General features: G+C 42.4%; 1 pseudogene; it reads right to left on the bottom strand.

Annotated features, from left to right (window-relative positions):
• Positions 1-7580: 7580 nt before the first annotated feature.
• Positions 7581-9962, bottom strand: part of LOC104654623 — a 46412-nt pseudogene continuing 44030 nt past the window's right edge.

The following is a 9962-nucleotide window of genomic DNA, read 5'->3' as shown; positions in this document are numbered from 1 at the left end:
GATAATAAATTATAAACAGGACTTAGTGTCATGCCAGGCAAAGGTTAAGTTACACACCCCTACAATTAAAGAATAAACTATGTCCTAACTGCCATAAGGCTTTCTTTTTTCTCTAGCAGCTAAACAAGCAATGGCCTCAAGATAAGCAATATTAAACCAATTACAACTCATCCAGTTCACAGACACTGACTAACTGAACTCTTGTTCCACCAGCCATAACCACAACTTGAATTGGATTAATTGGACAACAGATTGATTTCAGTGACTTTATCTTGATAAGAAGACCACTGACCATGGACAGGTTCTGGCTGTGCACTTGAGTGCCTTTGTATCCTGAAAACACCTTTTGATATATACAGCCTAATTAGAATACATTTAAATGTTAAGTCTCCGCTCCAAGGTGAACATAGGTCATATGTTACATGCATGTTTGTTCAATATGCATGTGTCAGGACTACTTTCATGATTTTTTGTTAGCTCTTCCTGTAACCTGTTGAATACATATACTTAGCCAACCTCTTCAGCATAAAGCTCCTACTCTAACCCCTCTTCCTTTGAAATGTCTGTCTTTGGTCTTTGCCAGAGGCATACTTCCCAGACTGTGGGATGGCCACCTTGCAGGCTGTAATGCTTTACAAGAAATAAAATCTTCTTTTCTAAATTTATAAATTGTGTGTTTTTTAAGTTAACACTTCCAAATGAGGACCGATTCCCATGTTCTTATTTTTATACCCAAGCCCTGTCATTTTTAAGGATTATTGCTAATGAGAATGTCAACACGTCCGAGACAACAACTTCCACACCCTCTACCTTGTAGCCTTATTGAATTGTACTCTTTAACCCTAAAGGTAGTAACATCGGAAGGTGATTTATTCAGCAGTAGTGTATTTTTCTTTTTTCTTTTCTTTCTTTTTTTTTTTTTGCAGCTTGTCATATTGTTTTTTTTTTTTTCTTTTTTTCTTTTTTCTTTTCTTTTCTTTAATTATACTTTAAGTTCTAGGGTACATGTGCATAACGTGCAGGTTTGTTACATATGTATACTTGTGCCATGTTGGTGTGCTGCACCCATTAACTCGTCAGCACCCATCAATTCGTCATTTACATCAGGTATAACTCCCAATGCAATCCCTCCCCCCTCCCCCCTCCCCATGATAGGCCGCGGTGTGTGATGTTCCCCTTCCCGAGTCCAAGTGATCTCATTGTTCAGTTTCCACCTATGAGTGAGAACATGCGGTGTTTGGTTTTCTCTTCTTGTGATAGTTTGCTAAGAATGATGGTTTCCAGCTGCATCCATGTCCCTACAAAGGACGCAAACTCATCCTTTTTTATGGCTGCATAGTATTCCATGGTGTATATGTGCCACATTTTCTTAATCCAGTCTGTCACAGATGGACATTTGGGTTGATTCCAAGTCTTTGCTATTGTGAATAGTGCTGCAATAAACATACGTGTGCATGTGTCTTATAGCAGCATGATTTATAATCCTTTGGGTATATACCCAGTAGTGGGATGGCTGGGTCATATGGTACATCTAGTTCTAGATCCTTGAGGAATTGCCATACTGTTTTCCATAATGGTTGAACTAGTTTACAATCCCACCAACAGTGTAAAAGTGTTCCTATTTCTCCACATCCTCTCCAACACCTGTTGTTTCCTGACTTTTTAATGATTGCCATTCTAACTGGTGTGAGATGGTATCTCATTGTGGTTTTGATTTGCATATCTCTGATGGCAAGTGATGATGAGCATTTTTTCATGTGTCTGTTGGCTGTAAGAATGTCTTCTTTTGAGAAATGTCTGTTCATATCCTTTGCCCACTTTTTGATGGGGTTGTTTGTTTTTTGTTTGTATATTTGTTTGAGTTCTTTGTAGATTCTGGATATTAGCCCTTTGTCGGATGAGTAGATTGCAAAAATTTTCTCCCATTCTGTAGGTTGCCTGTTCACTCTGATGGTAGTTTCTTTTGCTGTGCAGAAGCTCTTTAGTTTAATTAGATCCCATTTGTCAATTTTGGCTTTTGCTGCTGTAGCTTTTGGTGTTTTAGACATGAAGTCCTTGCCCATGCCTATGTCCTGAATGGTATTACCTAGGTTTTCTTCTAGGGTTTTTATGGTATTAGGTCTAACATTTAAGTCTCTAATCCATCTTGAATTAATCTTCGTATAAGGAGTAAGGAAAGGATCCAGTTTCAGCTTTCTACTTATGGCTAGCCAATTTTCCCAACACCATTTATTAAATAGGGAATCCTTTCCCCATTTCTTGTTTCTGTCAGGTTTGTCAAAGATCAGATGGCTGTAGATGTGTGGTATTATTTCTGAGGACTCTGTTCTGTTCCATTGGTCTATATCTCTGTTTTGGTACCAGTACCATGCTGTTTTGGTTACTGTAGCCTTGTAGTATAGTTTGAAGTCAGGTAGCGTGATGCCTCCAGCTTTGTCCTTTTGACTTAGGATTGTCTTGGCAATGCGGGCTCTTTTTAGGTTCCATATGAACTTTAAAGCAGTTTTTTCCAATTCTGTGAAGAAACTCATTGGTAGCTTGATGGGGATGGCATTGAATCTATAGATAACCTTGGGCAGTATGGCCATTTTCACGATATTGATTCTTCCTATCCATGAGCATGGTATGTTCTTCCATTTGTTTGTGTCCTCTTTGATTTCACTGAGCAGTGGTTTGTAGTTCTCCTTGAAAAGGTCCTTTACATCCCTTGTAAGTTGGATTCCTAGGTATTTTATTCTCTTTGAAGCAACTGTGAAGGGAAGTTCATTCCTGATTTGGCTCTCTGCTTGTCTGTTACTGGTGTATAAGAATGCTTGTGATTTTTGCACATTAATTTTGTATCCTGAGACTTTGCTGAAGTTGCTTATCAGCTTAAGGAGATTTTGGGCTGAGACAATGGGGTTTTCTAAATATACAATCATGTCATCTGCAAACAGGGACAATTTGACTTCTTCTTTTCCTAACTGAATACTCTTGATTTCTTTCTCTTGCCTGATTGCCCTAGCCAGAACTTCCAACACTATGTTGAATAGGAGTGGTGAGAGAGGGCATCCCTGTCTTGTGCCAGTTTTCAAAGGGAATTTTTCCAGTTTTTGCCCATTCAGTATGATGTTAGCTGTGGGTTTGTCATAAATAGCTCTTATTATTTTGAGGTACGTTCCATCAATACCGAATTTATTGAGCGTTTTTAGCATGAAGGGCTGTTGAATTTTGTCAAAAGCCTTTTCTGCATCTATTGAGATAATCATGTGGTTCTTGTCTTTGGTTCTGTTTATATGCTGGATTACGTTTATTGATTTGCGAATGTTGAACCAGCCTTGCATCCCAGGGATGAAGCCCACTTGATCATGGTGGATAAGCTTTTTGATGTGCTGCTGAATCCGGTTTGCCAGTATTTTATTGAGGATTTTTGCATCGATGTTCATCAGGAATATTGGTCTAAAATTCTCCTTTTTTGTTGTGTCTCTGCCAGGCTTTGGTATCAGGATGATGTTGGCCTCATAAAATGAGTTAGGGAGGATTCCCTCTTTTTCTATTGATTGGAATAGTTTCAGAAGGAATGGTACCAGCTCCTCCTTGTACCTCTGGTAGAATTCAGCTGTGAATCCATCTGGTCCTGGACTTTTTTTGGTGGGTAGGCTATTAATTATTGCCTCCATTTCAGAGCCTGCTATTGGTCTATACAGGGATTCAACTTCTTCCTGGTTTAGTCTTGGATGAGTGTAAGTGTCCAGGAAATTATCCATTTCTTCTAGATTTTCTAGTTGATTTGCGTAGAGGTGTTTATAGTATTCTCTGATGGTAGTTTGTATTACTGTGGGGTCAGTGGTGATATCCCCTTTATCATTTTTTATTGCGTCTATTTGATTCCTCTCTCTTTTCTTCTTTATTAGTCTTGCTAGCGGTCTGTCAATTTTGTTGATCTTTTCAAAAAACCAACTCCTGGATTCATTGATTTTTTGGAGGGTTTTTTGTGTCTCTATCTCCTTCAGTTCTGCTCTGATCTTAGTTATTTCTTGCCTTCTGCTAGCTTTTGAATGTGTTTGCTCTTGCCTCTCTAGTTCTTTTAATTGTGATGTTAGAGTGTCAGTTTTAGATCTTTCCAGCTTTCTCTTGTGGGCATTTAGTGCTATAAATTTCCCTCTACACACTGCTTTGATTTTTTCCTTCATTTCAACTTTGGTGAATCTGGCAGTTATGTGTCTTGGAGTTGCTCTTCTGGAGGAGTATCTTTGTGGCATTCTCTGTAATTCCTGAATTTGAATGTTGGCCTGCCCTACTAGGTTGGGGAAGTTCTCCTGGATGATATCCTGAAGAATGTTTTCCAACTTGGTTCCATTTTCCCCCTCAGTTTCAGGCACCCCAATCAGACGTAGATTTGGTCTTTTTACATAATCCCATACTTCTTGCAGGCTTTGTTCATTTCTTTTTCTTCTTTTTTCTTTTGGTTTCTCTTCTTGCTTCATTTCATTCATTTGATCCTCAATCGCTGATACTCTTTCTTCCAGTTGATCGAGTCGGTTACTGAAGCTCGTGCATTTGTCACGTATTTCTCGTGTCATGGTTTTCATCTCTGTCATTTCGTTTATGACCTTCTCTGCATTAATTAGTCTAGCTGTCAATTCTTCCACTCTTTTTTCAAGATTTTTAGTTTCTTTGCGCTGGGTATGTAATTCCTCCTTTAGCTCTGAGAAGTTTGATGGACTGAAGCCTTCTTCTCTCATCTCGTCAAAGTCATTCTCTGACCAGCTTTGATCCATTGCTGGCAATGGGCTGCGCTCCTTTGCAGGGGGAGATGCGCTCTTATTTTTTGAATTTCCAGCTTTTCTGCCCTGCTTTTTCCCCATCTTTGTGGTTTTATCTGTCTCTGGTCTTTGATGATGGTGACGTACTGATGGGGTTTTGGTATAGGTGTCCTTCCTGTTTGATAGTTTTCCTTCTGACAGTCAGGACCCTCAGCTGTAGGTCTGCTGGAGATTGCTTGAGGTCCACTCCAGACCCTGTTTGCCTGGGTATCAGCAGCAGAGGTTGCAGAAGATAGAATATTGCTGAACAGCGAGTGTACCTGTCTGATTCTTACTTTGGAGGCTTCCTGTCAGGGGTGTACTCCACCCTGTGAGGTGTGGGGTGTCAGACTGCCCCTAGTGGGGGATGTCTCCCAGTTAGGCTACTCAGGGGTCAGGGACCCACTTGAGCAGGCAGTCTGTCCGTTTTCCGATCCCAACCTCCGTGCTGGGAGATCCACTGCTGTCTTCAAAGCTGTCAGACAGAGTCGTTTGCGTCTGCAAAGGTTTCTGCTGCTTTTGTTGTTGTTGTTGTTAACTGTGCCCTGTCCCCAGAGGTGGAGTCTACAGAGACAGGCAGGTTTCCTTGAGCTGCTGTGAGGTCCACCCAGTTCGAGCTTCCCAGCGGGTTTGTTTACCTACTTAAGCCTCAGCAATGGCGGGCGCCCCTCCCCCAGCCTTGCTGCTGCCGTTTTGGTTAGATCGCAGACTGCTGTGTTAGCAATGAGGGAGGCTCTGTGGGCGTGGGACCCTCCCGGCCAGGTATGGGATACATTGTCCTGGTGTGCCCGTTTGCTTAAAGCGCAGTATTGGGGTGGGAGTTACCTGATTTTCCAGGTGTTGTGTGTCTCAGTTCCCCTGGCTAGGAAAGGGGATTCCCTTCCCCCTTGCGCTTCCCAGGTGAGGCGATGCCTCGCCCTGCTTCAGCTTTCGCTGATCGGGCTGTAGCAGCTGACCAGCACCGATTGTCCAGCACTCCCTAGTGAGATGACCCCAGTACCTCAGTTGAAAATGCAGAAATCACCGGTCTTCTGTGTCGCTCACGCTGGGAGTTGGAGACTGGAGCTGTTCCTATTTGGCCATCTTGCTCCGCCCAGTAGTGTATTTTTCAAAGTTTGAGTCATTTGGTTTCAAATTAAAAAGTACATTGTAAAGAACACTATCATGCTAGTCAAATTTAAACCATGTAAACCTATTGTGGTTTACCTTTGTAAGAAAGTTATACAGCAGATATAGATCATACCTTTGTATCTTTCTGTAGTTCTCTAGGTCTCAGCTAAAACTATCCAGTGAGAAATTGCTAAAAACTCCCACAACTCCAAGTGAATAAGCGACAGTCCAAGCACAGTGTAGTCTAAATTCATAGAAAGCCATCACTCCACCACTCCAAAGCAATAAAGTCTGCAGATAGGCCGGGCGCGGTGGCTCAAGCCTGTAATCCCAGCACTTTGGGAGGCCGAGACGGGCGGATCACGAGGTCAGGAGATCGAGACCATCCTGGCTAACACAGTGAAACCCCGTCTCTACTAAAAACAAAAAACTAGCGGGGCGTGGTGGCGGGCACCTGTAGTCCCAGCTACTCGGGAGGCTGAGGCAGGAGAATGGCGTAAACCCGGGAGGCGGAGCTTGCAGTGAGCTGAGATCCGGCCACTGCACTCCAGCCTGGGCGACAGAGCAAGACTCCGTCTCAAAAAAAAAAAAAAAATAAAGTCTGCAGATAGAGCCCTGACTCAATCATATACAGCAATTTACATTACCAAAGAGAAGTTATTTTTGGGACTAAAATATCTACATTCAGAGTACTATATAGTTTCCTCCAAGAATAATAGATTTTTTAAAAAATTTATGTAACAAGGGCCATTCAAGGCACTTTCTCCAAAACTGAAGAACAGGTTGCCCCAAAGGTGATTCAAGTTCTTACCACTTGAGAGAAAGAAAATGGCTTGCAGTATTTACATGACAGTTTTTCCCTCTTGTGTCCATCAAGGTTTCTAAGATCATAAAGCCAATCTACAGTCAGCGTAAGGGTATCCTATTTCAAGAAGAAAAAGAAATAAATGTTACTCATAATTCTGACATCACTAAAAACTTGTGCAGTGTGTTTAGCCTTGTGTCTTTTAAAAAACATATATTTTTAATTGCATATGAAAATCACAAATACATTCTAGGCATGAATGTTTAATAAAGAATGGAAAAATAAAAGTCCCTTTTGACCCCACCTGCCTCACTTCTACTCCTTTATCCTAGAGATAGAGATGAGCATTGAAAAGAAGATGGTTTGGATCCTCACTGATCTTATTTTATACATTTACCTGCATAGGTGAATATATGCATACATGTAACTAGGAAAACACCTAGAATGTGAATTCTAGGTCAGAGGATATATATATATATATGTGTGTGTGTGTGTGTGTGTGTGTGTGTGTGTGTGTGTATGTGTATCCAATGATCTCTGAACTTTTTTTTTTTTATTTTACTTTAAGTTTTGGGATACATGTGCTGAACATGCAGGTTTGTTACGTAGGTACCCATGTTCCATGGTGGTTTGCTGCACCCATCAACCCATCATCGAGGTTTAAGCCCCTCATTCATTAGGTATTTGTCCTAATGCTCTCCCACCCCTTTCCCCTCACCCCCCGACAGTTCCCAATGTGTGATGTTCCCCTCCCTGTGTCCATGTGTTCTCATTGTTCAACTCCCACTTATGAGTGAGAACATGTGGTGTTTGGTATTCTTATCCTGTGTTAGTTTGCTGATGGTGTCCTGCTCTCCAAAGGGCACCCTGCTTCTGCTGGGTCAGTGTCTCAGAACTTTGGTGTCGTTGGTCTCAGACACCACTTTGCGGTTCACTATCCTGCAGGTGGTGGTCTTTTGGATGGTTTGCATGAAGTTGCTGTTGTATAGGGCATCACCAAGATTGAAGTCCTTCCTGTCTTCCCCTAGGTGGTGGTAGGCGGTGATCTCAGCCTCCAGCTTGACCTTGATGTCCAGCAGGGCCTCATACTCCTGGGCCTGGTGCTGTCCCTCTGCCCATGTCTGTGCTAGCTCAGACTCCAGGTGCAGCAGGACCCCATTGAGTTGCTTCATCTGCCTGCTGTAGTAGGGCTCTGCTTCCCTCAGACTGTTCTCCAAGCTGGCCTTCAGATTTCTCATCTAGTCCAGGTCAATTTCCAAGGACTGGACTGTATGTCTGAGTTCTGTGAGTATAATCTCAGCAACTCTGATCTCAGCAGCCTGCATGGTGACCACTGTGGTGCTCTCCTCAGTCTGCTGGGACCCGTACATGTCCAGCTCCTCTGGGTTCTTCTGAGCCAGCTCGTCGTATTGGGTGTCTGTCTGATCTTACAGAGGTTCTGAGATTTGGGGGCATCTAACTCCATGGTCAACCCATAACTGGCAATCTGGGTTTTTAGGCCTTTTACTTCTTCTTCATGGTTCTTCTTCATGAAGAGCAGCTCCACCTTGAGAGCCTTGATCGCTGTCTCCAGCTGCAGCCAAGTGACATTGGTATCATCAGTGACCTTGCGGAGCCAATGGATGTCACTCTCCACAGACTGGCGCATGGCCAGCTCTATGTCATACTTGACTCTAAAGTCATCACCAGGAAGATAGGCATTGTCAATCTGCAGAATGATGAAGGCACTGTCCACAGAATTTGCAAAGATCTGGGCCCTCAGGCCCTCCAGGGTCTTGACGTAATGTCCCCAGTCTGTGACCTAGGATCCCTTCTCTAGGTGATCCCGGATTTTGCTCTCCTGCTTCCGATTCTCTGACTCCAGGCCCCTCACTCTGTCCAGGTAGGAGGCCAGGCAGTTGTTCAGGCCTTGCATGGTCTCCTTCTCATTGTGGATGCCCCCCATTCCTACCAGACCCCTGGCCAGACAACTAGACTGCAAGTCGCCCCAGAAGCTAGTGGAGTGGAACACGGAGATCTGGGAACCCAAGGCCCCAGCACCTGCATAGACACTGGTTGTGCTTCTGACCAGCAGGGTGCCACAGCTAGGCAGCTGGACTGAGCCCAGGGACTGGTAATTGATGGAGAAGGTGGTGGAATGAGTGGTGAAGCTCACCCTGTCTGGGGAGGAGAGCCAGAGGAGAGGACTCAGGTCTTGCTGACCCAGAGGACATATTTTTAATGGTCATAAACACTGCCAAATTTTCTTCAAAAACACCATGACCAATTTGAAGTACGTTGTTTAAAAGTGCCCATTGCTCTGCATCATTACCAATATTGGACATTATTATTTTACATTTTTCCAATCTATTTTCTACTCTCCCCATTAATACTCTAATAGTTTTTGATATAACATAACTACTTTTGATATCTGGTAGAGCATGTCCTCCTTTTGTATGCTTTCTCACTTGTAAGATGAGGCTAATAGTTGTATCCTTTTCATAGGGCTGTTATAAAATCTAGAAAAGTAAGCAGGAGTCAGATCATGTGCTGCCTGACAGGGTTTGGTAAGGAGTTTGGATTTTATTTTGAGTGAGACAGGAATTCAAGGAAGGGTTTTAAGCATGAGAATGGTGTGATTTGCTATATGATTTAAAAGATGGCTCTGACTAAGAATTTTGATGTTGACAAAGTTCAAAAGAGGCCCCACATATTGGTTTGCTGCCCCCTCTCTCAGACTCTTTCTACAGTGAAATCTCTGCTGGGGTTGTCACAAAGAGAAATGGCAGGGAGTAAAGTTGGGTGATTTAACAAATAAAAATACAGGATGCCCAGTTACATTTGAATTTCAGATAAATAGTGATTTTTTAAAGTATAAATTCTCCCAAATAATACATGTGGCACACTTTAAATAAAAACAATTGTTCACCAGAAGTTCAAATTTGACTGGGCACTCTGTGTTTTACCTGGCAAGTGGTTATTATATAAACTCTCGTGGTACATTTTTTCTTCTTCATTTTAAACACAGATTCCATCATCTCTTCCTATTCTGAATTATTATGGACTTTTCTCTCTTTCTCAGTATACTCCTTGAAGGCAAGGCTCATATCTAATTCATTCACTGCTTTGCTGAACACAATGCCTGAATGTAGTAGTTACTCAGTAAATGTTTGTTGAGTAAAAATTAAGACCTTTAGAAATAAGAGGCAAGGATGACTTGAATAGCCAGTATTTCAGTTTCCCTTCTGTATTTCAGTGTCAGAGTAATCTGCAAAGAGTCTACT

This window comes from Rhinopithecus roxellana, chromosome 7 (assembly GCF_007565055.1).
Source record: "Rhinopithecus roxellana isolate Shanxi Qingling chromosome 7, ASM756505v1, whole genome shotgun sequence".
NCBI lineage: Eukaryota > Metazoa > Chordata > Mammalia > Primates > Cercopithecidae > Rhinopithecus > Rhinopithecus roxellana.
This window is presented reverse-complemented; position numbering and strand designations above follow the sequence as displayed.